Raw genomic sequence first — 22,124 nt, forward strand, 5'->3', positions numbered from 1 at the left:
TTTGGAGGGGGGGGGGGTTAGAACGTCTAATTAATTAGCATTAGAGCGAGTTATAATAATATAAGAAATACTAATGCTCTGATGTTCATTTCGAAAAATCCTTTCTTAGTGAGCACCTAGAAGGCAAGAGGAACATACATGGCAGATTTCAAGTTTGTAGGCTTTACAGTTGTGAGATTTTGTGATGATGCATGAGTAGTATTTCACTTATATATATATATAGATAAAAACAGGATAAACATCTAACAAAATAAATAAATCATTTGTGAGAATGATTATTGATTATTCAAAATGAATGCATTCCTTGCAAAGTGTTTCAATAAAAGTTTTTAAGGACCTAACTCTCCAACCATGATTGCAGGACTGAGTTAACAGAGAGTCATATTATCTAGAACACAGAGTGCCTAACCATGAAGATAAACTGAAATTGTTAACAGAGCTAATAGACACTAGACTTATAAAAGGATGTACAGGCATTTTTATACGTAAACTTTGAAATATTTCTCAGAGGATTTTGCATCCACTATTTTGTCTCCCTTTCTTAAAGTGTACAGCTTATACAGCTGTAATTTCTAAACTAGACAATGATCGTGGCCAACATATTTCCAGATAGCACCTGGAAATATTGCTCACTTCGGAAAGGTTTTAGCACGTTTAACACATCCTGATGATTTATATTTATTCACTGTAAACAAGGAATTGATGTGAGAATAAATGTAATTTTAAATAGTATGGGCAATGCCATAATAATTTCAATAAATACAAAGAAGGGTTTTGATAACTTGTATGGGCCATACTTGTTCCTCATACTTTAAAATATGGCATATCTGATCACAAGCAGGAATTTACATACTGTATGGTAATAGATGCATATTATACTCCAGGGAATGAAGTTAATAAAACTGTGAGCTATGGATCTAAGGGGAAATTGTGCAACAATCTCAATATGATCTGGGTGATAGGGAGAATTTTACAGGACAGGAATGCATGGTTGGGAATCCATGAGAGATACAGAAAAAGTGATTGGATCATTTGGAGAATGTATATGAATGGTATTTGTTTATTGCTTAGTTTTCTTAACTTATTAACAGATTCCTATTAATTGGATAATATGAATATCACTAACTCAATGCCTAGAGGTGTAGTAAACTCAATTCTTAACACCTTTTCATGTGCAGAAATAATGCTCATATTGGAAACAGTGCATCATTCTGTACTCTTCAATAGCTAATTTAGTAAAACAAATTACACTAAATCCTCATAAATAACAGGTTTTTGCATAGTTTTTTTTGAAAAGATTCCTCTAGATCAGTGGTCACCAACCGGTGGTCCGCGGACCACTGGTGGTCTGCGAGAAAATTTTGGTGGTCCACGGTGCATCCGGGTGGAGGAGCTGCTTTGGGATGAGCAATGGCCAGTCCTGTGACTAGAACTCTGGAATATGGGACTGGCCAGGCATGGTGGGGCTATAAATCTCTACTATAGAGGGAGGTTCATGCAACTTGCAACTTTGCAGTGCAGCCCTCCCCAGCTGGAATGAGGTAATGGTGCAAGAGGTGGTGGTGGTGCAGGCAGGCCGAAGCAAGTTTCTTCCCCCTGCTGTAGCTTCCTGTCGGCTGAACCCACCAGTGGCTGTCCCTGCCCCTCGCCCTCCCTTCCCAGTCACTTCTCGCCTGACCTGAGATTCGATCCATATTCCAGAGCCAGAGCAAAGCTTCGTCTGTTCCTGAATCTGGTGGGCATTTGTTTTATCCCTTGTTGGTACTCCACACACCTCAGTCTCTCGGGGAGATGCTTGACTTCCTCTCAGCCTAAGGTGACCAGACGTCCCGCTTTTGGCGGGACAGTCCCGCTTTTGAGCAATTTGTCCTACGTCCCGCGGCGTTTCAAAATGTCCCGATTTTTCTTGAGCCCCAGCTGATGGCTAGAAGAAAAAAAAACTGTTTAAACTCTTGCCCGGGGCTTCAAAGGGCCGCCCTACAGGCAATCAGTGTAAAGCAGTTTTTTTTTCCCCTAGCTAAGCTTCAGAAACGAAACCGAAACCAGGGTCTTTGGTGCAGCGTGACAAAATGAGGCAGAGAGAGATTTATTTTTATTTTTATTTTTCCTCCCCAAAAAAGGTAGGTGAAAAACTGCAAACAATGGGAAATTTAGGAGGAGAGTTCAAGATTTTAAAACACAAAGGAAAAAAAGCTGTATTTAACTAGGGAATTGTAATAATTGAGATACTATTAATTGTATATTGTGTTGAAAGCAGAAATGGTTAAGTTGTGGTTCGGAGGAATATATGGGAGAAATTATTTGGTTTATTATTATTGGTAAATATAATTAATTGATTTGTAAGAAATTGGATTGCATGGAAATAATTGGAATATTCATGTTCATATTGATTAATATACAAAAAAGATAGTTTTATAACTAATTGATTTATATTAAAATGTTGAATTTGTATTAAACAACTGTATTACATAATTACATAATTAAACAATGTGAGGATGGATATAAAAATAGATGACAATGGGAAGGGGTATAATATAGAATAGAAGGGAAAAATTGAATTTGATTAAGATTAGAGATGAGGATGAAGGGTAATATTGGTTTTTTTTAAAAATAGATGAGGAATAAATATGGCAAAAAGGAAATATAGAAATTGTAAATTTAATTGAAATGACTAAATGCTGTTTAAATTTGTGAACCAGCCAAATATTCTGTTCAAAGAAAATACATTGTATGTTTGTATGTGTGTTTCTAATTATTGCTATTTATTCATATTTGTTCTCTTTTATTCTTTAAAGTTTAACAATTCATTCTTTATCTTAATATCTTTATATTTGCTTGGGGTTGGCTTTCTTCCCTTTCATCTTTTTTATTGTACAGCAATCTTTCTCCTCAAACCTACCACCTCTCTCTTTTCTTTCCTTCTTACTTTCTCTTCCCCCCACCCTCTTTTTCTCCTCCCTACTTCCTCTTTCTTTCTCCTTCTCCTCCTCTCTTCCTCCCTCTCTTACCCTCACTCCTACTCTAATTTCCATTCCTTCATCCCTCTCTATTGCTGTAATCCTTTAATGCATATGGACTACTCAGAGGGCTGAAAAAGTTATTTTTGACTGGTCCTCACACTTTTGACCAGTCCTCGAACTTACGACTGTCCTCACATTTTACATTTTTGCCCTATCTTGTCACCTTGTTGAAGAGAAGCAGTTGTGAAATGAGTGACATGGTTGTTAAGAATGCTGCACGGGCATAAATGTGAGGATGGTCATAAGTGTGAGGACCAGTCAAAAGTGCGAGGACCTGTCAGAAATGACTTTTTTCAGCCCTCTGGTTAGTCCTTTTGTGCATATGGACTACTCAGAGGGCTGAAAAAGTTATTTTTGACTGGTCCTCACACTTTTGACCAGTCCTCGAACTTACGACTGTCCTCACATTTTACATTTTTGCCCTATCTTGTCACCTTGTTGAAGAGAAGCAGTTGTGAAATGAGTGACATGGTTGTTAAGAATGCTGCACGGGCATAAATGTGAGGATGGTCATAAGTGTGAGGACCAGTCAAAAGTGTGAGGACCTGTCAGAAATGACTTTTCAGCCCTCTGAGTAGTCCCTATACACATAGCCATGGCCACCCGGTCACATAACCAGGTAGCCACGCCCACCCAGTCACATGGCCTCCAAGCCACGCCCACACAATAAGCCACGCCCACAATGGTGTCCTTCTTACCAATGTTAAAATCTGTTCACCTTACCCTATAGACATAGCCATGGCCACCCGGTCACATGACCAGCTAGCCACGCCCACCCAGTCACATGACCAGCTAGCCACGCCCACAAAATAAGCCACGCCCACAATGTCCCTCTTTACCAATGTTAAAATCTGGTCACCTTATCTCAGCCCCAAGATACTGGCTGGCCCATGAGATGAGAAAGAGAGAGAGCAGGGCCGGATTTTCCTATAGGCTAACTAGGCTTCAGCCTAGGGCCTCAAGATCCAGAGGGGCCTACACAGTGTGGGATTCTGGGTGTTCTAGGTGGCTCGGCTGAATCCTTTGTTAAATTGCTGGCTCCCCCGCCCCTCCGCACCGCTATTTATTGCCAATAAATAGTGGTGGGCGAGGGGCGGGGGAGCCAGCAATTTAAGAAAGGGTTCGGTGTTTTTTTTGTAATTTTATTGGCCCCTGGAGCTTCAGCATAGGCTAATTGGCCTCCCGGCTCTCAGCTGATTTGTCTCCACTGTTTTGCTTCCTTCCAAAGAGTGCTGATTTTTTTTCCCCTAGCTATACTGAGAAACGAAAGTGAAACTGCTTTGCTGTTGCTGCAAGGTTGGAAAATTAGGCAGGCAGAATTCTTTTCTTTTTCCTCACCAAAAAAGGTACGTGCAAACAATGGGAAATTTAGGGAAAAAGAGAAGAGTTCAGGATTTTAAAACACAAAAGAAAAAAAAGCTCTTGTTAACTAGGGAATTGTAACAATTGAGATACTATTAATTGTATATTTCTGAAAGCAGAAATGGTTAAGTTGTGGTTTGGAGGAATATATGGGGGAAATTATTTGGTTTATTATTATTGGTAAATATAATTAATGGATTTGTAAGAAATTGGATTGCATGGAAATAATTGGAATATTCATGTTCATATTGATTAATATACAAAAAAGGTAGTTATATAACTAATTGATTTATATTAAAATGTTGAATTTATATTAAACAACTAATATTACATAATTAACCAATGTGAGGATGGATATAAAAATAGATGACAATGGGAAGGGGTATAATATAGAATAGAAGGGAAAAATTGAATTGGATTAAGATTAGAGATGAGGATGAGGGTAATATTGGTTTTTTACAAAAATAGATGAGGAATAAATATGGCAAAAAGGAAATATAGAAATTGTAAATTTAATTGAAATGACTAAACACTATTTAAATTTGTGAACCGGCCAAATACTCTGTTCAAAGAAAATACATTGTATGTTTGTATGTGTGTTTCTAATTATTGTTATTTATTCATATTTGTTCTCTTTTATTCTTTAAAGTTTAACAATTCATTCTTTATCTTAATATCTTTATATTTGTTTGGGGTTGGCTTTCTTCCCTTTCATCTTTTTTATTGTATAGCAATCTTTCTCCTCAAACCTACCACCTTTCTTTTCTTTCCTTCTTACTTTCTCTTCCTCCCCCTCTTCTTCTCCTCCCTACTTCCTCTTCCTTTCTCCTTCTCCTCCTCTCTTCCTCCCTCTCTCTCCTACTCTAATTTCCCTTCCCTTCCTTCATCCCTCTCTATTGCTGTATCCTTTTATGCATATGGACTACTCAGAGGGCTGAAAAAGTTATTTCTGACTGGTCCTTGCACTTTTGACCAGTCCTCGAACTTACGACTGTCCTCACATTTTACGTTTTTGCCCTATCTTGTCACCATGGTGAAGAAAAGCAGTTGTGAAATGAGTGACATGGTTGTTAAGAAAGCTGCACGGGCATAAATGTGAGGATGGTCATAAGTGTGAGGACCGGTCAAAAGTGCGAGGCCCAGTCAGAAATGACTTTTTTCAGCCCTCTGGGTAGTCCTTTTGTGCATATGGACTACTCAGAGAGCTGAAAAAGTTATTTCTGACTGGTCCTCGCACTTTTGACCAGTCCTCGAACTTACGACTGTCCTCACATTTTACGTTTTTGCCCTATCTTGTCACCATGGTGAAGAGAAGCAGTTGTGAAATGAGTGACATGGTTGTTAAGAAAGCTGCACGGGCATAAATGTGAGGATGGTCATAAGTGTGAGGACCGGTCAAAAGTGCGAGGCCCAGTCAGAAATGACTTTTTTCAGCCCTCTGAAAAAAGTCTATGCACATAGCCACGCCCACCCGGTCACATGACGAGCTACCCACGCCTACACAGTCACGTGACCAGCTAGCCACGCCCACCCAGTCACATGATTGCCAAGCCACACCCCCAACTAAGCCACGCCCACAGAACCTGTTGTTAAAAAATTGAATCCCACCACTGGTGAAAGGGCCTCATAAGTGGAATAGCCTAGGGCCTCTTTCAATCTAAATCCGGCCCTGAGAGAGAGAATGAGAGAGAGAGAGAGAGAGAAAGAGAGAGAGAATGAGATAGTGAATGAAAGAGAGAGAGAATGAGAAAGAGTGGGAGAGACAGAGGGAAAGAAAGGGGGAGGGAGATGAGAGAGAGAAAGAAGGGGAAGAGAGATGAGACAGAGAGAAAGAGAGAGGGGGAGAGAGAGAATGAGAGAGAGAATGAAAGAAAGAGACAGAGAATGAAAGAGAGACAGAATGAAAGAGAGATAGAGAAAGAAACAGAGAAAATGAGAGAGACAGAATGAAAGAGAGAATCAGAGAGAGAATCAGAATGAGACATAGAGAGAGAGAGAGAGAGAAAGAGACAGAGAGAATGAGAGAGACAGAGAGAGAATGAGAGAGAAAATGAGAGAGACAGAAAGAAACAGAGAATGAGAAGAGACAAAGAAAGAGACAGAGAGGGAATCAGAGAGAGAATGAGAGAGAGAGTGGGGGAGAGAGAGAACGAGAGAGGGGAGAGAGATAAAGAGAGAGGGGAGAGAGAGAGAGGGAGAAAGAGAAAGGAGGGAGAGTGCCTGAAGGACTCCATCCCATCACTGGGAGTCCAGGCACTTCAGCAAGCAGCGCACTGGATTCATATTAGTGGTCCACAGGATTTAAAATTATGAACTTGGTGGTCCCTGAGGTCCAAAAGGTCCAAAAGGTTGGGGACCCCTGCTCTAGATGCTGAAAGATACAATGGTAAATCTGCATGAAGAAATATCAACTCACCTTCATAAATCTCAAATGCTTTTGTCAAGATACTGCATTCTTCAGTGATTTTGTCTTCAACAATCCTCTTGCCCATTCCATAATCCCGTAATGCAGACATTGAAAACTGCCGCATCTGTCTCCAGTTCTCACCATGAGAAAAACCAATACCTGAAGTGGAGAGGTAAAGATAAAAAGACAAATTAGAAATGAGAGGTCAACTTGAAGATTTTGCCAGGAAAATTCCACCATTATAATACATACGTTTGAAACGGTATCCTACTATAGTTAGAGTATCAAAAATGAAGGAAAAGCTTGTTTGGAGGTTCTAGCAGGGGAACACAGCTATCATATACCCTTGACCAAAGGAGACAGCTTAACATCTAAGAAGAGTGCTGGAGTGGATTTGGTGAACAGTGTTTGGAAATGGGTGAGAAGAATCCTTTTTATTGAAAGTGTAACCCCAAAAGAATATTCAGGAAAAAAGTCTCATAGTCATCTATAAAGTGGATGTGACTTAACACCTTCCTTTCTTCTAAAGGAAGAAAATAGAAAATTAGTTAAAAATATAGAAAATTAGATTTTCTAATTGGACAGGTGTTGGCTTGCGTTAGGCATTTTAAAATGCTGGAGCTATTTACATAAAAAGCTATATCACATTTATATTTTGGAGTATTCTAGTAAAATTGGATAAGAATGGTTAAGATTGAAATACTGAACAAGATAATAATGAAAAATTATAATTTAACAAAAATAGCTGTGTATTACTACCAGAACTATATAAGTTTATTAAACACAACAAATATGATTATTAATATTTTATTTGTAGTAAAAGGAGTGACATTTAGAATTTATAGATTGGTATAAAAATAACATACTGAAATACTGAATAATCAAAGAATGAAAGATTGTAACGCAACAAAATATGTGTTCTATTACTAAAACTTTATAAGATTGTCAACTGTATTAAATATCAAGAATATTGTTTTATTTGTACTAAAATGTAAGACACCCTGGTACCACACTGTTCACACAATATGTTTGTAAAAAAAAAATAAAAAAACTTTTAAAAAATGCTCTGTTTTCTGTATGGATAAAAATTAAGGAAAAACAATATTTGAAAATACCAGTCTGACTCTCTATGATGGAGGCATTGATACATCCAAATATGGTTGATACAAAAAAAAATCATAATATATAAAGATATTTTGAATGAGAAAGGAGAATTGAAAAGTAAACAGGAACTGAATAGTCAAGGGATAGATTTTGCATGGTGGCCGCAGATAGAAATACAATCAAGATATGAAAAAGATGCTAAATTAGATGATTTTTATAAAGAGCCAACAGAATTGGACCAAATTCTAACACAAACTGATGAGAAATTAATTTTAAAAATGTATACCTACTGAGGTTTAGAATGGAAGAAGAGCAAGTAAAGGAAACAATGAAAGTGTGGGCTAAAAACTTTGGCTATTCTATAGAATTGGATAAATGGCAAAAGTTGTGGTATCAAAATTATAAATTAACGATGTCTACTGCATACAAAGAAAATTTATATAAAATGTTTTACAGATAGCACTTCCCACCAGCAAGACTAGTCAAGATGTTTAAAGATATGTCAGCTAAATGTTGGAAGTGTAATCAGACTCCGGGCTCATACTACTACATGTGGTGGATGTGCCAAAAAGCAAAAACATACTGAATAAAAATGCATACTTGGATAGAAAAAGTGGTAAAGGAACATATAGATTTAAAACTAGAAATATTTCTGTTGAGTATCATACCAGAAAAATATAATAAATAAATATGTATTTAATATTACATGTGTTAACAGCGGCCAGAATTGTATTTGTACAACACTGGAAAGGTGTGGAGATCCGTACAGAAGAGAAGATAATAATAATAAAAAAAATACTAGAATGGGCAGAAATGGATAGATTAACACTTGAAATTAAAGAGAAGGAAGATATGGAATATTTTGAAACATGGGATTCGTTTTATCAATGGTTAAATAACAGAAACAGAAGTTAGAACATTTAAAATTATAAGAGAAGGATTAATTTTACCATGAGGGTTTATTATTATTATTATTGGTTAATCTTTAGTGAGATTCACAGCGTTTGAGGCTGGTTAATAGCTCAGCAGCTCGAGTCCTAACCAAGGACCTAGGAACTGTTAAGGTATCTGTTGCAATATTTTCAGGATCAGACTCAATAATGATAATAGAAGTTAGAGGTTTAAATATATTTCTCTTTAATCATAACAGGCATTCTATATTCACTGAATATTCACAGATAGAAGCGAAGAAAATGGTGAGGGTGGCTCCTTATATATACAAAGGGCGGAGTCAAGAATGGGAGTGGTGAATTATGAATACATTAGGAACCAAAGAATAAGTTAACCCCCGATATCCCATATATACATTATTTACACATTAGGGAATAAGGCATTTACATCTGACAAATCCCCCTCTAAATGCCGGTTCGCTATACAACACCAATTACATTCAGATTCAGGACAATATAAGACATATAATTTAGAAGTTAAATATTTGTGCTGTTTAGAAGGTAAAGGCTTCGTTAATATGTCAGCTAATTGTTCTGAGGTATCACAATGCACTGCTTTGATAAATCCATCTTGAGACAATTGTCTCACATGCTTAAACTTTATATCTATATGCCTGGACCTTTGTCCAATGGCATCGGATCTGGATATTTCAATGGCTGCTTTATTATCTTCATGCATAACAAAAGGCAAAGCAGGTTTTTTCCAGACATCTGAAATCAAATCATTAAACCATACAAGGTTATTTGCAGCTTTGGACAAACAAACATATTCCGCTTCTGTGGTTGAAGTGGCTACCAGTTCTTGTTTACCAGTGTACCAGTAAACTGGACAGTCATTTAATAGAAAAATATAACCAGAAGTGCTCTTTCTGCATGATATATCTCCAGCCCAATCCGCATCTGCGTAACAAGTAAGTTTTGGTTCTTTGTCGTTACTAGGTTCTAATACTAAGCAAAAGTCTAATGTACTTTTTAGATATCTTAGAATTCTTTTGACAGCTTCCCAATGATACATTGTTGGTTTGCTAACATGTCTTGACAATAAATTGAGAGGTAATGCAATATCTGGCCTGGTCCAATTAGATATATAAAGAAGTGAACCTATGACTGATCTATAAAATGTATTATCTTTGAATTCAGGGGAAGACTCATCAGTGTTTCTAAGGAAATCAGTTTGCATAGGAGTGTCACATGGTTTGGCATTGTTTAAATTGCATTTGTTTAGAAGTTCAATGATTTTATCTTTTTGAGTAAGTTTGAATCCCCTTCTAGTTTTGTTAATTTGTACACCAAGGTATTTGTTTACTTTACCTAGAGATTTTAACGAAAAATGTTCGTTTAGCTTATTTACAAAGGTTTCTCTTCTTTCCTTGTGTTTTCCTATATATAAAATATCATCTACATAAATTAATACGAATTCAATGTGATCATCACTCCTTTTTACAAAGAAACAGTTATCAGCGGTGGTAGCGTTAAAATCCATGGTCTTAAGTACTTTTACCAAGCAATCGTACCATCTTTTGCCAGATTGCTTTAATCCGTATAGACTCTTGTTCAATAGCCAGATTTCATTCTTATTGGTGTATTGACTGTGTGGTGCTCTTACATATATTTCCTTATCTAGTTTTGCGTGTAAATACGCAGTCTGTATGTCATATTGAAATACATCAAGATTGAGTGCAGATGCTACTACCAGAGCTGTTTTAACACTCTCTGTTCTCACTGTGGGGGAGTATGTGTCAGTATAGTCCTCCGGATACTTTTGTGCATAACCTTGTGCAACTAATCTGGCTTTGTATAGAGTATTGCCTCCTTCTAGATTCTTAATTTTATAAATCCACCTAGTACCTATAATTGTTTTATCTTTAGGTGCAGTTGCAGGTGTGAATACATTTAATCCTTGCAAACTTTCCATCTCTTTTTTCATAGCTAGTTCCCATTTTTCTTTTTCTTCACAAGGAAGTTTTAATACTTCCTCATATGTATTAGGTGTTATTTGTTCACCATCCATATGCATTATGTAATCTCTGTATTTATCTGGTATTTGATTTCTATTGTTTCTAATAGCTCTTTCAGGTTTGCTATGGTTGTCATGCAAATATCTTGCTTCCTTTTTTGTTAATGTGTCTGTCTTTATTTTGTGCTGACTATTTGTCCAAGTTTTGGTTTTGTTTTTATTTTTGTTGATATTTTGATTTTCTATTGTTCCTTCCTCACAAGATTTTGTATCTTTGCATTTATTTGGAAATATTTCATTAAGATGTAATTTAGACCAATTGGCTTGTTCATGGAACACAGCTGTTCTGGAGACTATAAATTTGTTACTATTATCAATGAATCTGTACCCTTTGGTGCCAGTTTCATATCCCATAAATCTTAATCTTCTGGATACGTTTTCTCCCTTTCTTCTCAACTGTTTAGGTATGTGTACGTCTGCAGTGACTCCAAATATGTGCATGTGTGCTAATTTGGGTTTCCTATTATACATCACCTCATATGGTGTTTTATTCACAATACTGGACCAGGTTCTATTTTGAGTGTAATTTGAATAATGTAAGGCTTCTGACCAAAATTGTTTGCCTAAACCAGCATCCTCTAATGTGCACTTAATCATGGTTTGTAGTGTGGAATTTTTTCTCTCTGCAATCCCGTTTTGGAATGCAGAAAATGGACTAGACGTGAAATGTAGCATTCCTCTATCCTTTAACCATTGGGAGAATTCTTTAGACATGAATTCACATCCCCTATCTGTCATAATTTGTTTTATTCTGATATTATGTTGTGTTTCTATGCGTTTGTAGAATTCCTTAAATTTCTGAAAGGTTTCATCCTTGTGTTTTAACGTGTAAACAAAACCATAGCGACTGTAATCGTCTACTATTGTTAGGAAGTAACGTTTTCTATAAGTGATTGATGGAGTTAATGGACCAACTAAGTCCATATGTACTAAGTCAAAAATTTTGTTAGTTGACCTGTTGGATTTTTTTGGCCTGGGACTAGTTTTTAGTTTAGTGGATTTACATACTGAGCATTCCAAATAATTTTCACAATTTTTTATTTTGACACCTTCTGCGTGTTCAGCCATTTTTTGTACTATAGGAAAACTTGCATGTCCTAACTTCCTATGTAAGATGTGAGCACACTCATCATGAATTGGTTTACCTATTCTTGGTTTCTTCTCTTTGTGTGTATTTGCGTGATCATGAGATATTTTACATTCATCATTGTCACTGTTACTAACATTTTCATCATCTGCCTCAATACAATCTTCCATATTTGAATCAATGTTATGTAACCATCTTTCTTTTGTTATTAGATAGGGTAGGCCTCCTTTAATCATCACAGTGCCTACATTTGTTTTGTCCTTCTCTAAAGTTGCTTTCCCCTTTGAGAAAACTATATTGATGTCAGAATCTCTGCTTAGTTTTATGACACTTAGTATGTTATGAGGTATTTCAGGAATTAATAATACCCCCTCTATTTTTCCTAGGCCAGGCAATGTTATATTTCCTCTGCCTAATACTTGAACCTTTTCTTGATTAGCTACCTTTATTACAAAATTATCTTCTGTAAATGAAGACAATATATTTTTGTTATTAGTGGTGTGATTGGTTGCCCCAGAATCGATAAGCCAATTATTGTTTTCATTTTGTAGTGTTTTAGTGCTGTCTTGTTTATTTAGTCCATTCAGTGAACCAGATTTTCTCTCTTTTGAATTTTCTCTACCCCCTCTACTTTCTCTGTAATTTGGTGGGCTTCCATATTTATGTCTATCTGTGGAAGACTGTCTGTAATTGTATTTGCTTCTATATTCTGACCTATGTCTCTCCTTTGAGATTTTGGGACAGTCTCTTCTATTGTGTTCCCTGGACCCACAATTGTGGCATTTAAAAGTTTCATTGTATTTTTCTTGGAAAGCTACCTTCCTAAAAGATTTGTGTTCTGTGTGATTGCTAGAACGATTTTTTCTTGAATTGTCTTCTGCTATCAATTTGTTAGATAGACTCTCTATGGATAAATATCCTAGGTTGATGGTGTCTAAGTGTGACATGAAACTATCCCATGATGAATCAAGTGAATTGATAATAACACTTTTCATTGTTTGATCTGAAATCACTTCCCCCCTCAAATGCAGCTCAGCTCTTATTTTGTTTAGATATATCAAATGCTCACTTATGGAAACCCCTGGTTTTACTCTAGAAGAAAAGAAATCCTTAGACATTCTTGTAGTGGTAGCTACACTATCGCTGTGAAACAGATTAAACATGCATTGAATTATTTCTGAGACAGTTAGGTTTGGTTTGATACTATGATACATTGCAGGAGACACGCTAGATATTATTAAGAAAAACGCTCTATGATGTAAACAATCTATTTTTAAAGTCCAAGGTCTTCTTGGAGGACTAGTGATAAAGAATAGTAAATTTTCTTTCATAAAGACAACCTGGAGCTGTTGATACCACTCTTGCAAATTAATGCCATCAACTCTAAGTTTTGGGAAGTCACTGGGTAAGTTTCCCACATTATTTGTCCATTACTTACAACCTGAGGTAGTCCGTGGTCTCGCAAGTGCAGGAAATTGCAAAACGGCATGGGGATGCTCGCAACGAGTCTGCGTGGTTCTCTGGCCAGTTCAAGTCTTCCCGGAGCGTCTACGTAGTTTCGCACATGCGCGTTGCTCATTTCTTCTTTGGCGTCGTCGTGGAAGGTTCTCTCCATTTCAGCTCGTTCGCTCTGCTCCTCTTCAGACGAGTCGGTCTCTGGCTCGGTTTTAGGAGTTCTGATGGCGGCGACTGCTCTTCTCTTTCTTTTGGGTGCGCTGGCACTTGCTCCGGTCTGCGGTGTAGGGCGGAATCGGCATGGCTCTCTGGGCTCGGGCGTCGTCGCTCTCGAAGTCAGGATGGGAGCGTGCAGGTCTTGAGGTATCGGCTTGTTTTCTTGCTTCTTCGTTGGCGCTTTGGAAATTTTTAATTTTGGCCCAAATGCAGCAAAAAGCGTCTTCATTGCTGATTTTATTTGGGATTTGGCTAAATCGTCTTCACTTTCTGATTCGGGTTCTTCTGAAGAATTCGAATCTTCCTTTTCACTTTCGTTGTCTGGTAACGTTTTTCGCGCCAGAAATTTTGAACTGAGCATTTTGATTGGCTCTGCTTCGCTCCCTTTGGAGGCTTGTTGAAACCAAGATGGCTGCCATTCAAAATTTCGCGCGGGATCACATCTTTTCTTATTCATAACGACTTTCTCTGTAGTCATATCACTCACAGTTTTTTGGTCTTTGAGTTTCTCTTTAGCGATGTTTTTCTCTCTCGCTGCTCCGCTGTTCTTCAGCATTTCTTGGAGATTCGCGATGAGACTTTCATCATTCTTCTGGCTTTTTAATAGCTTCAATATTTCTGACCTGAGTTCGTTATTTTCTATTTCAATTTCCTCCTGGTCATTATTTTCATTTATTAGTTCTTCTTCTTCAGTGGTGTACTCTTCGGATTCTCTCGAAATCGCGTTTGTGGATTCGTTGATTATTTCTTGTTCAGTTTCTATTTCTTTGCTGTAGGCCCTGGTGTTAGGCCTATCTTTCTTAGACATTTTTAAGTATTTATTGAGTCAATTAACCATCCTCTGCTACCAGCTTGTTGCAATATTTTCAGGATCAGACTCAATAATGATAATAGAAGTTAGAGGTTTAAATATATTTCTCTTTAATCATAACAGGCATTCTATATTCACTGAATATTCACAGATAGAAGCGAAGAAAATGGTGAGGGTGGCTCCTTATATATACAAAGGGCGGAGTCAAGAATGGGAGTGGTGAATTATGAATACATTAGGAACCAAAGAATAAGTTAACCCCCGATATCCCATATATACATTATTTACACATTAGGGAATAAGGCATTTACATCTGACAGTATCGTCGGAGGATGTAAGCTGTTCCGAGTAAGGTGGTTTTTTGTAGAGTCAAAATGTTCAAGTCTGGCAAATTTAGAATTTCTAAATAGCGGGGTAGCCCTTTGGGTATTGCTCCAAGGGCTCCAATTACAATCGGGACCACACACGATTTCTTTTTCCATAGTCGCTCAACTTCAATTTGCAAATCCCGGTACTTTGTGATTTTTTCTTGCTGCTTATCTTCAATCTGTGCATCACCAGGTACTGCAATGTCAATGAACCATACTTTTTTCTTTTCAACTATTGTTATGTCAGGTGTGTTGTGGACCAAGTGCCTGTCAGTCTGAATCCTAAAGTCCCACAAGATCTTGAGTTTCTCATTCTCTAAAACTTTCTAAACCTGATGTTTCCAGTGGTTTTTGCTGTACTCAAATCCAAACTTCTGGCACAATTTCCAGTGAATGATCTTAGCAACACGGTCATGGCGTTGTAGGTAGTCAGTTTGTGAAATTTTGCTGCACCCACTGATCAGATGGTCAACTGTCTCATCTTTCTCATTGCAGAGGCGACATTTGCTGTTGGTGGTAACATGTTGAATTTTTGCCTTCATGCAGTTTGTGGCTAGGGCTTGTTCTTGAGCTGCCAAAATAAAGCTTTCTGTTTCTTTTTTCAGTACTCCTGATCTTAACCAGTTCCAAGTTATTATTATTATTATTATTATTATTATTATTATTATTATTATTATTATTATTATTATTTAATTTGATTTATGTGCCGCCCTTCTCCGGAGACTCAGGGCGGCTTACAATGCACTAAGCAATAGCCTTCATTCTTTTGTATATTTATACAAAGTCAGCTTATTGCCCCCACAACTGGGTCCTCAATTTACCTACCTTAGAAAGGATGGAAGGCTGAGTCAACCTTGAGCTTTGGCGAGATTCAAACCTGCAGTAATTGCAGGCAGCTGTTATTATATGTTTATTATTAATATGATTTAGTATTAACAATTAAGTATTAATATTATGTTGAGAAAATACTGTTATTATATGATCACTACTAATGAACTTGATGATGATGATGATGATGACTATTGCTCAAATTAACTGTAACCAGTCAAAACACTGTTTATGTAGACATTCAAACTTTTGCTCTTTCTTTATATAGTAAAAATAAAAAAAATATTTTTAAAAATGAAGGAAAAGCAAACATTTATTTACATTAGCATAGCAAATGTCATAGGCATGCTCTGATCCAGGGGTGTCAAACTCATTTTCATTGAGGGCCGCATCAGGGTTGTGTTTGACCTTGGGGGGCTGGGGGAGCATGGTCAGGGTGGGTGTGGCCAGCTTGACATCATTCCTGTTGGGGGTGCCTGTAGTGGCCCGAGCGCTCTGCCAGTGAAAACAGGTTCCTAAGCTCCATTTTCGGCTGCTGCAGCCTCCTGCAACCCTCTGCCAGTGAAAACAGAGCATAGGAGGGCCGCATGCAGCCCTCCCGACCTCTGTTTTCACTGGCAGAAGGTTGCAGGAGGCTGCAGCAGCTGAAAACGGAGCTTGGGAGCCCATTTTCACTGGCAGAAGCACCATGGGCCAATCCTTCACTGTTTCTAGGGTAGCCTCGTGGGCCATATCTAAGTACCTGGTGAGCCAGATCCAGCCCCCGGGCCTTGAGTTTGACACTCCTGATCTGATTTATTGGTTGCTTAAGTGTGAAGGTTAGCAAAAGGAGATTTAAAGTATAAGCTGCCTATGATGAATAAAGATTACAGTCCAGTATGTAAAATATCCTGGTGTCTCTTTCAAGGAGAAGTAGTAGGAGATCATCCAAATGAGGCTCTGGAGAACAGCCCCCATTTCTTTCCTTAGACATTGGACCAGTCAATTCCAACACTGCAAAGATCGAACATCACTGGTTGCTGCCATGTCATTTAGGGAAAGTTCTTTTGGGCAGCAACACCAGCATTACTGTTACTCTGGTGAACAGAAATTTGGGTGCAAGTATGTGCATTAGTTGAAACTTTTTTTTTACTACGTTTGTTACCATTTGTTACCATTACATTAGCAAATAGTCACTACCTGAGGCAATTGCTAAATGAAGACTACATGTACATAATATTGATTAGATTTTTGCAAGGATTGTCAACTACGATCCAGAATGAAATAACTTACCAAAGCCCTTTGCATAATCCTCAAAAATGGGGACGATGGGCCTCTCTCCAAATGCCTCTGCCTGGTTCACTAGAGCCTCTTTGACCGTCTCATAGCCAGCCAGCACCACCATTTCCTGGCATCCCATTTGAAGACGGAAAATAGGACCATATTCTTTTGACAACTGGAATTCGGCCAATAAAAAATGAGAGACAATTTTGATCCACAATTAGACTCAGGTAAGGACAATTCTGTTAAAAAAATCATGTCTCACAAATCCAAGGTTGAAGTAATTTTTTTTCTTTTATGCTATAAGTTATATATATACATACAGATACACACACATATGTGTGTGTGTATGTATATGTATATGTATATGTATATGTACCGGTGTGTGTGTGTGTGTGTGTGTGTGTGTGTGTGTGTAGATATATATATACATACATACATACATACATACATACATACATACATATATATATATATATATATATATATATATATATATATATATATATATTTGTTTTCTCAGGTTTTCGCGGGTGTTTGTATGTAGGTCTTTGGTTATTCGGGTCTTCTCCCACGTAAAATTGGAAGTGTCTTGGCGACGTTTTGACAAAGTCTCATTCGTCATCTTCAGGCTGGTGTTCTCGGCTTCGTGCTTCCAGGAGCAATGTGAGATCGCAGCTGTCTCTTCCTTTTAACTGCTAGTGGAGGTGTGAGCTGATTGGGTGGGAACTTGGCTGTGTTCTGATTGGGTGGAGGTGTGTTCTGATTGGTTAGGGGCTTGGCTGTGCTCTGATTGGCTGGGGGTGTGTTCTGTTTGGGTGGGGGCTTGGTTGTGCTCAGCTTAGTCTGAGTTGCAGGGGGATTTGAGCTGATGAGCTGCGTTGTTCTTTGGCTTCGTGTTTGTGGCCGTGCGAGCTCTTCATGGTGGGTGTCAGTCTGCTTCATGTATGGATTGGAGGGGTTTAAAGTGGCTAATGATGCAGCTGCGGTCTGGCTTCTGGTTCTTGGTCGTGGCTCATTATCAGTGTGGGTTTGAGTCTGCTTTCTGCGTGGATGTGTGGTGGTGACATCAGGTGTGGCACTCGTGAGTGTGGGTCTGGTGTCATTCGTCGTGTTAGGGACTCGTTTGTCAATAAGGGCGGGTTTCCAAATGGCTGGTAGGCGGGAGGTATCGTCTCGTTTGTTCATGCTGTGTGGGCGTTTTTCTATCTCGATGGCTTTTCTGATTATTCTGTTGTTAAAGTGATCAGTTTTGGCGATAGTTCTGGTCTTTTTAAAGTCAATATCATGTCCTGTGGCTTTAAGGTGTTGGACCAGGGAAGAAGTTGGTTCCTCTTTTCTGACTGAGTTCTTGTGTTCTTCTATGCGTGCACTTATTCGTCTGTTGGTTTGTCCGATGTATGTGGTGGGGCAGGCGGTGCATGGGATTTCATATACTCCTTGATTTTCTAACTCAATTTTGTCTTTGGGGTTTCTTAGGATGGTGGATATTTTTCGGTTTGTGCAGAATGCTGTCTTGATGTTGTGTTTGTGGAGGATCTTGCTGATTCTGTCTGTGGTGCCTTTTATGTATGGGAGGAGGGCTTTGCCGTTTTCTTGTTCTCTGTCTTGGGTTTTAGTGAGGGTTTCTTTTTGGATTAGGTTGGTAATCTTATTTCGTTGGAATCCGTTGGATGTTAGTACATTAGTGAGAGTGTGTAGTTCGGTTTTTAGGTGTTGTTCATCAGCTAAGCATTTTGTTCTGGAGATGAGTGTCTTGGCTACAGAGTTGATCTGTGCTGGGTGGTGCTGTGAGAGTGCGTGCAGATAGCGGTTTGTGTGTGTTTTCTTCTGGTAGATGGTGTGTCCTAGGGAGCCATTGGATTTCTTGTAGACTAAAACATCCAGGAAGGGAAGTTGGTTGTTAGCTTCTGTTTCCATGGTGAACTGTATTTTGGGGTGTAGGCTGTTGAGGTGTGTGAGGAAGTTGTCAAGTTTTTCTTTCCCGTGTGGCCAGATTATGAAGGTGTCGTCTATGTATCTGAGCCAGAGTTTGGGTTTGTGATCAGATTTTTCTAGAGCTTGGGTTTCAAAGTGTTCCATGTAGAGGTTTGCAATGACAGGTGAGAGGGGTGATCCCATGGGTGCTCCTTCTATTTGTTTGAATTTTTGTCCGTTATAGATGAAGTATGTGTTGGATAGGCAGTGGTTGGTCAGATCTAGGATGTGCTTGGGGGGGTTATATTTGTTTTGGATAGCTGTGAAGGCTTCTTTGATGGGCACTTGGGTGAAGAGGGATATGACATCGAAGCTCATGAGTAGGTCGCTACAGCCCAGCGAAAACATATATATATGTTTTTCCTTTAGCCAGGTTTTCCCTACGTAACTAATGTTTTTCTGCAGCCTCAGCTCAGTAGAATCACATCCACTCGATTCTGGGCTTTTTTCTTTTCTAGCAGCCAGCAAGCTCTTCCTGCTAGGTGGGAGACCTATATAGATCTATTTCCGGCTCGTTTGCTTTCATCAGTAGGCCACACCTACTCTCTCTCTCTCTCTCTCTCTCTCTCTCTCTCTCTCTCTCTCTCTCTCTCTCTCTATATATATATATATATATATATATATATATATATATATATATATATATATATATATGTTTTCTGAGGTTTGTACGTAGGTCTTTGGTTATTTGGGTTTTCTCCCACGTAAAATTGGAATTCCAATTGAAAATCCAATTTTACGTGGGAGAAAACCCAAATAACCAAAGATATATATATTTCAAGCTTCTTAGCTCTCTCATCAGCCAGCCTTAGCCTTACTTGGATTCGAACCTGGGCTGCCTGCATGTTAGGCAGTTGTATTAACCACTGAGCCACAAGTTCTCCTCCCTTCATCAGCCTTCATTTATTTCTTTATCAGTAAAATATATTTGGTATAAAAATGGTTTGTTGTGGATGCAACTGCTTGAGGGCTCCTGGGTTGGAGCTGAAAGGCAAAAGAGAGCAGAATGCTCTCTCCCACATGTTGGAGTAGACCAGGTGTCTCGGTAAAACACTTAATCTTTCCCCTGGCTCAGACTGATGAAGGGAGGAGAACTTGTGGGTCAGTGGTTAATACAACTGCCTAACATGCAGCCAGCCCAGGTTCGAATCTTAGTAAGGGTAAGGCTGGCTGATGAGAGCTAAGAAGCTTGAAATAGATCTATACCAGTCTCCCTTTATTTCTTTCAGTAAAATATATTTGGTATATATAACATATATGATATTGCAGTGTGATTAAAACACTTGAAAAAACTTACCAATTTTTTTATTACACCTTTAACAAAAATGCAAATATTATTGCCCATTGGATATTCATGCCAGAAGTTCACCAAGGTTTTTGTAAATTTTAGACAAATGAGCTGTGCAGGACTGACTTGAAGTTACAGCCACAAAAAATAGGCTTTTATACCATTTGTTGTGGAAGAACTCTTTCAATAATAATAATATTTATTTATTTATTTATTTTTAAAAATTTTATACCACCCCCTCTCCCGAAGGACTCGGGGCGGTGAACAGCCAAAATTAAAAAACATACAATATAAACATTAAAATACTATAAAAACAAAATTAAATTTATATTGGCTTCCCCCAATTTAAAACCCCTTACCCATAAAATTCAGCAATTAAAAGATTTTTAACCCAGCCTGGCTTGCTGAAATAAAAAAGTCTTCAGAGCCCGGCGGAAGGTCCGGAGGTCTGGAATAATTTCGATGATTTCATTTCTATTCCTCCATAGGCAGCACCATTCTTGATCCACCACACACAACACTGCACGTTAACTGCTCAGCTGTGCACAAGCCCAACAATTCAAGAAAACAAAACAGTTTTAAGGAAAGCCTAGAAAATGGTAGTAGTACATAGTATGTTATTTTTCCTCAGCTGCTGCAGAACCTTCTCTCCTATCTTTCATTGTCACTGAAGGTTGCTAGTGTATCCTTTTAATTCTAAAGGACAGGACAGGGCTGATAGGGCTCTCCCAATCCAAATGGTTTGGAAGAATTAGCTACTTACAACAAAAACAGGGATGCATAATCTTTGTGCATATATAAACAAATGCAACACCAAGTTAATCTCAATTTTACACATTTCCATAGACTCCTTAGAACCAACAGGGAGCATATCAATCTTATTCCTGTTAACTGGATAACCTGATAAATTGCTAAACTTTTATATCAGCATCAATATACTTTGGCAAAGGACATTCATAGTTGTTAATCATCAGGTTTACCTTTATCATTGTCTTAAAAGGCCTCTTGAAATCCATTATGTGCAGATTTCCCAAAACAGGTATGGTCCTGGGTCCGGGTGGAAGCTTTTGGGAGCTGTTATTCTGGAAACTACCCATTTTGAAAAGTAATAAAACTGTAAGAATGAATAGTAATAATAATAAAACAAGTCCAATCCAAGCCATTTCCTTTCAGAAGCAGTTTTCAATAACAATTAAAATGAAATCTGCAAACTGAAATGATATAAACATGTATTTCAAACTATTGCACTAAGCAGAAACTCAGCTAGTATTTCTACTGAATCCTCAGACTGCCCCTTACACTAAATCACTTCCAACCTTGCAATCTTGCCTTTGTTTTCTATCTCCTCCCTAAGAATTTGATCTATATTTAGTTGTTTATCATTCACTTTCTTACTGTGTAGATGGTGATTATCCTTAACTGAAGGCATTGTGAAATAGATTTAAACTTATTTGAACTGCACAGCAATCCAATACTAGGAACACCGTTTAAGAAATATATATTGGATTATGAAATCATCTTGCTTATTAACAACATTTCAGATAAGGAATGGAGCCATTTAGTTCTCGCGTGTCAAACTCATGGTGTCATGTTGCCATCACATGACATTTCATGATGTTTTTTCTCATTTGCAGAGCTGGAGTGGGTGTGGCCTGCATGTGATGCATCTGGCCCGCAGGCTGCCAGTTTGACACTCCTGATTTAGTCTATTAATATACTGGATCCAAAGAGCAACAGTGACAAACCTCCTCATGCAATTATTCAGCTGATATTTTCACACAATTCTAGAGAATTTCCCATCTCTATCCAATCAACTGGAAAGGAAGTGAGGATCCCCCCCCATTTTCTACTTGATCTTTTACTTGTGTCACACAATTTTATGAAATATAATTCTTCTTTGCTTGTACCACTCTGATTTAAAGGGATTTTCTAAGAAGTTTTGCTACTGAGAAAAGAACCCCAGTATTTGAATTA

General features: G+C 38.1%; 1 pseudogene; it reads right to left on the reverse strand.

Annotated features, from left to right (window-relative positions):
- Positions 1-21,313, reverse strand: part of LOC117659598 (cytochrome P450 2K1-like) — a 44,871-nt pseudogene extending 23,558 nt beyond the window's left edge.
- Positions 21,314-22,124: the final 811 nt, after the last annotated feature.

Source organism: Pantherophis guttatus, chromosome 1 (genome assembly GCF_059756535.1).
Source record: "Pantherophis guttatus breed Tessera chromosome 1, ASM5975653v1, whole genome shotgun sequence".
Classification (NCBI taxonomy): domain Eukaryota; kingdom Metazoa; phylum Chordata; class Lepidosauria; order Squamata; family Colubridae; genus Pantherophis; species Pantherophis guttatus.